Raw genomic sequence first — 6,000 nt, forward strand, 5'->3', positions numbered from 1 at the left:
TCCCTCTCCGTCCATAATAAGTCTGGCACCTGAGAATGGTTTAGAACGTCATCCTTTGGGATAGCAACGAAAACTCCATCGGGAGTACAATAAATTGTAGCCTTTTAAGTTTAGTTAACAGAAAATCATGTTCAACATTCATTGATTCTATTTAACAGGGTATATGGGCTTATTTCAAAATGCATTACCAGGGTGGAGGAAATCTTCTAAGCGTTCATTAGTTCTATTGGTCAGGGAAAGTCAAGTCCCGTACAATGCTTTAAACTTATCCATAAAAGGACCACTCTGAACATTCCTCAGAATACTTTTTTCACCACTTACGTACGTCAATGTGTGGGTGTGCTAGTTGCATAATATTATTTTTCTATTCTTACCTCATCAGATCATCATAATAACCATTTTACATTTGTGTTACATCACAAATTCCTCATCAAGATGAGTGTTCTATTCATACAGGGGTTTAGATATTTACACTAGCTCTGTTTAACAGCATATTCGGAAATAGTTCTCTCTTCTTTCATATCTCCATACATAATAACGTTATACATCAAACTCCACTGATGAGACATGTTATCCTCAGAGACATGTTACCCTCGTTACTAATGAGACATGCTATCCTCATTTTGAACGAGACGTTATCCTCTTTCCTAACGAGACGTTGTCCTCTGAGACATGTTCAGTATCTGATTTCTGAGACATGTTATACTCTACCTGTAGATCCAACGGCGGTGTTGGACATACCGCTAGATAATGTTACAGATCAGCTCACACAGAACTGGAGAAGTCAGCTCACACAGAACTGGTTGTGGCATTCCTTCACCTCTTTCACACATGACAGCTCTCATTCACTCAATACTTAATAGCTCAATTTCATTCCTCTTATTATCCACATTTCAATCTTATTATCTTAATAGTAAATCATTTAAATCCATATATTCTCAAAATTTGAATTAGCTCTTGTTTTTTTGTTTTTTTATATATATATTTTTTTTTACTTTTACCCCTTTTTCTCCTCAATTTTGTGGTATCCAATTGGTAGTTACAGTCTTGTCTCATCGCTGCAACTCTTCTACAGAGCCGTGCGTCCTCCGAAACACAATCCAACCTAGCCGCACTGCTTCTTGACACAATGCCCACTGCTTCTTGACACAATGCCCAGATGCCAGCCGCACCAATGTGTTGGAGGAAACACTGTGCACCAGGCGACCGTGTCTGTGCACTGTGCCCGGCCCGCCAAAGGAGTCGCTAGTGCGCGATGGGACAAGGACATCCCTGCCGGCCAAACCCTCCCCTAACCCAGACAATGCTGGGCCAATTGTCTGCCGCCCAATGGGTCTCCCGGTCACGGCCGGCTGCGACAGAGCCTGGACTTGAACCCAGAATCTCTCGTGGCACAGATGCGATGTAGTGCCTTAGACTACTGCGCCACTCGGGAGGCGCAATCAGCTCTTGTTATCCAAATACCAATCTTTCTTAACATCCCATATCTCACAGTCACACAACTTTCACATCCACATTCACTTAGTATTATTCCTAAACACACTCGGTAATCAGTTTTCTTGCTGCTACTCACTATACATATAAATAACACCACATACTCAAAAATACCTTGAGTTATTTATTTAGTGGCTGCAGACCACAAAGACATTTCTAAATGCCTAAAGACAGGTGTCAGCGGGGCTTTTCATGGTACCGTTACGCCCTCACTCTAGTCTTCTCTTTGGGCTAGGTGTCCCGCTAGCGTTCCACTACGACAACATCCGGTAAAGTTGCAGAGGGCGAAATTCAAATGACAAAAATCCTAATATTAAACATTCATGAAAATACAAGTGTCACACATCATTCTTTAGCTTAGAATCTTGGTAATCAAACCACTTTTCCAATTTACAATAGGCTTTATGGCGAAAGCATAGCATTTGATTGTCGGAGGACAGCGCCCCGCATACACCTAGAGTAATAAAAATATTTTCCAAACCAGCAGAGCGTCATAAAAATCAGAAAAAGCGATAAAATAAATCACTTACCTTTGAAGATTTTCCTCTGTTTGCAATCCCAAGAATCCCAGCTACACAACAAATGGTTGTTTTGTTCCATAAAGTCCTTCTTTATATCCCAAAAAAGTCTGTTTAGTTGGCGCGTTTGATTCAGTAATCCACCCGTTCAACCCGTTCAACATGCAGACAAAGAATCCCAAAAGTTACCGGTAAACTTCGTCCAAACAGGTCAAACAACATTTCCAATCAATCCTTGGGTACCCTAATATGTAAATAAATGAAACAATTTAAGACGGAATGTAGTATGTTCAATACCGGAGATAAATAACGAAGTGCGCGCCCTCATTCACCCACGCCACAAGACTAGAGTCCTAATGAGGGACAACTTGGAAAAACTACAACTACTTGTTCATTTTTCAAAAAACAAGCCTGAAACCTTTTCTAAAGACTGTTGACATCCAGTGGAAGCCATAGGTACTGCAATCTGGGCGCTTTTTGGTTGGAAATTCAATAGGCCAACATAGGAATGACTTGGGAGCTCAATAAAAAAAAAAAAAATTTAAATGTCAATAAGAAACTCTGAATGGGCAGTCCCAGCAGTTGTTTTATTTTTTATTTATCCATTATTTTACGAGGTAAGTTGACTGAGAACACATTCTCATTTACATTAACGACCTGGGGAATAGTTACAGGGGAGAGGAGGGGGATGAATGAGACAATTGTAGGCTGGAGATGATTAGGTGACTGTATGAGGGACAGCTTGGGAGTTTAGCCAGGGGATCTTTAATGACCTCAGAGTCAGGACACCTGTTTAAATCAAATCAAATTTAATGTCCCATCCGAAAGACAGCACCCTACACAGGGCAGTATCAATCACTGCCCTGGGTCATTGAGATAAATACATATTTTTTAGACCTGAGGAAAGAATGCCTCCTACTGGCCCTCCAACCCCACTTCCAGCAGAATCTGGTCTCCCATCTAGGGACCAACCAGGACCAACCTTACTTAGCTTCAGAAGTGGGATGCAGGGTGGCATGCTGCTGGCTATATATGGCTATGCACAGACAAGTTATATTTGCATGATTTAGCATAATTAATTAATCATTACCATTTTATTTAATTCATGTGACCAACAAATACTGGTTCATAACATCTGACAGACCAATACCTCACAAGGTTTCTTCTCTCTAAGCTGAGACCTTGAAACTGAGATATATTTAGTTCGTTCTCAAAACAAGGTCTTGTCCTACTGCCAAATTGCAGCTACTGATAGAGAAGATTTGTACAGTCAGCTACTTGCATTAGATAGTTAGTTATCAGAAAAGCACAAACATAAAAATTCCCTTACATGACTGAAGCAGGTTTTCCTCTAGGATTTTGCCCCATCCCGTTTCTTTTTATCCTGAAAAACTCCCCAGTCTTTGCCAATGTCAAGCATACCCATACCACGATGCAGCCACCACCATGTTTGGAAATAGGGAGGCAGTTACTCAGTTATGTGTTGTGTTGGGTTTGGCCCAAATATTCAGGACAAAATGTTAATTTCTTTGCCAACGTTTTTTTCTGTTTTATAGTACCTTATTGCAAACAGGATGCATGTTTTGGAATATTTGTATTCTGTACAGGCTTCCTTCTTTTCACTATGTCAGGAGTGTTAAAATGGCGCTGGAAGGAATGGCAGCAGTTTTGCGGACACCCAACCAATTGTGCTATTATGTGTTCTTTTTCGTGTTATTTGTAACTTATTTTGTACATAATGTTTCTGCAACCATATCTTATGGCAAAAAAGAGCTTCTGGATATCAGGACAGCGATCACTCACCTCGGATTAGACAAAGATTTCTTCTACAACAAAGACGACGCACAAAACATTCTCCAAACACCCCACAGGACCGACATCCCCGTTATTTGCAAAAGGAAGCGACGCAGGTATAGAGGACAAAGAGCCGGATGCCTGGTCAGGATCCGGCGAAGGCGACTGGGAAAGCTGCCGTTACCGTCAACACTACTAACCAACGTGCAATCATTGGACAATAAATTAGATGAGGTACGATCACGAATATCCTACCAACTGGACATCAAAAACTGTAATATCCTGTTTCACGGAATCGTGGCTGAATGATGACATGGATATTCAGCTAGCGGGATACACGCTGCACCGTCAAGATTGTATAGCACACTCCGGTAAGACGAGGGGGGGACGGTCTGTGCATATTTGTAAACAACAGCTGGTGCACGAAATCTAAGGAAGTCTCTAGAGTTTGCTCGCCTGAAGTAGAGTATATTGTGAGAAATTGTAGGCCACACTACTTGCCTAGAGAGTTTTCAGCTGTACATTTCATGGCTGTTTATTTACCACCACAGACAGATGCTGGCACTAAGACCACACTCAGACAGCTGTATAAGGAAATAAGCAAACAGGAAACAACTCACCCAGAGGCGGCGCTCCTAGTGGCCGGAGACTTTAATGCAGGGAAACTTCAATCAGTTCTACCAAATTTCTATCAACATGTTAAATGTGCAACCAGAGGGAAACAAATTCTAGATCACCTGTACTCCACACACAGAGACGCGTACAAAGCTCTCCCTCGCCCTCTATTTGGTAAACCTGACCACAACTCTATCCTCCTGATTCCTGCTTACAAGCAAAAATGAAAGCAGGAAGCACCCGTGACTCGGTCTATAAAAAAAGTGGTCAGATGAAGCAGATGCTAAACTACAGGAGTGTTTAGCTATCACAGACTCGAACATGTTCCGCGATTCTTCCGATGGCAATGAACAGTACACCACATCAGTCACTGGCTTTATCAATAAGTGCATCGAGGACGTCGTCCCCACAGTGACTGTACATACATACCCCAACCAGAAGCCATTGATTACAGGCAACATATGCACTGAGCTAAAAGGTAGAGCTTGCGGCACTCTAACCCGGAAGCTTACAAGAAATCCTGCTATGCCCTGCGAAGAACCATCAAACAGGCAAAGCGTCAATACAGGGCAAAGATTGAATCACACTACACCGGCTCCAACGCTCGTCTTATGTGGCAGGGCTTGCAAACTATTACAGACTACAAAGGGAAGTACAGCTGCGAGCTGCCCAGTGACACGAGCCTACCAGATGAGCTAAATCAGTTCTATGCTCGCTTCGATGCAAGCAACACTGAGAAATGCATGAGCGCATCAGCTGGTCCATACGACTGTGTGATCACGCTCTCTGTAGCCGATGTGAGTAAGACCTGTAAACAGGTCAACATACACAAGGCTGCGGGGCCAGACAGATTACCAGAACTTGTGCTCTGGGCACGTGCTGACCAACTGGCAGGTTTCTTCACTGACATTTTCAACATGTCCCTGATTGAGTCTGTAATACCAACATGTTTCAAGCAGACCACCATTGTCCCTGTACCCAAGAACACAAAGGCAACCTGCCTAAAGACTACAGACCTGTAGCACTCACGTTCGTAGCCATGAAGTGCTTTGAAAGGTTGGTAATGGATCACATCAACACCATTATCCCAGAAACACTAGACACACTCCAAATTACATACTGCTCAAACAGATCCACATTGACTACAGCTCAGCGTTCAACACCATAGTACCCTCAAAGCTCATCAATAAGCTAAGGATCCTGGAACTAAACACCTCCCTCTGCAACTGGATCCTGGACTTCCTGACGGGCCGCCCCCAGGTGGTGAGGGTAGGTAGCAACACATCTGCCACGCTGATCCTCAACACTGGAGCTCCACAGGGGTGCGTGCTCAGTCCCCTCCTGTACTCCCTGTTCACCCACGACTGCATGGCCAGGCACTACTCCAACACCATCATTAAGTTTGCAGACGACACAACAGTGGTAAGCCTGATCACAAACGAAACAGCCTACAGGGAGGAGTCCGTGTGGTGCCAGAATAATAACCTATCCCTCAACATAGCCAAGACTAAGGAGATGATTGTGGACTACAGGAAAAGGAGGACCGAGCACGCCCCCATTCTCATCGACGGGGCTGTAG

The sequence above is a fragment of the Oncorhynchus nerka genome, linkage group LG21 (assembly GCF_034236695.1).
Source record: "Oncorhynchus nerka isolate Pitt River linkage group LG21, Oner_Uvic_2.0, whole genome shotgun sequence".
Taxonomy (NCBI): domain Eukaryota; kingdom Metazoa; phylum Chordata; class Actinopteri; order Salmoniformes; family Salmonidae; genus Oncorhynchus; species Oncorhynchus nerka.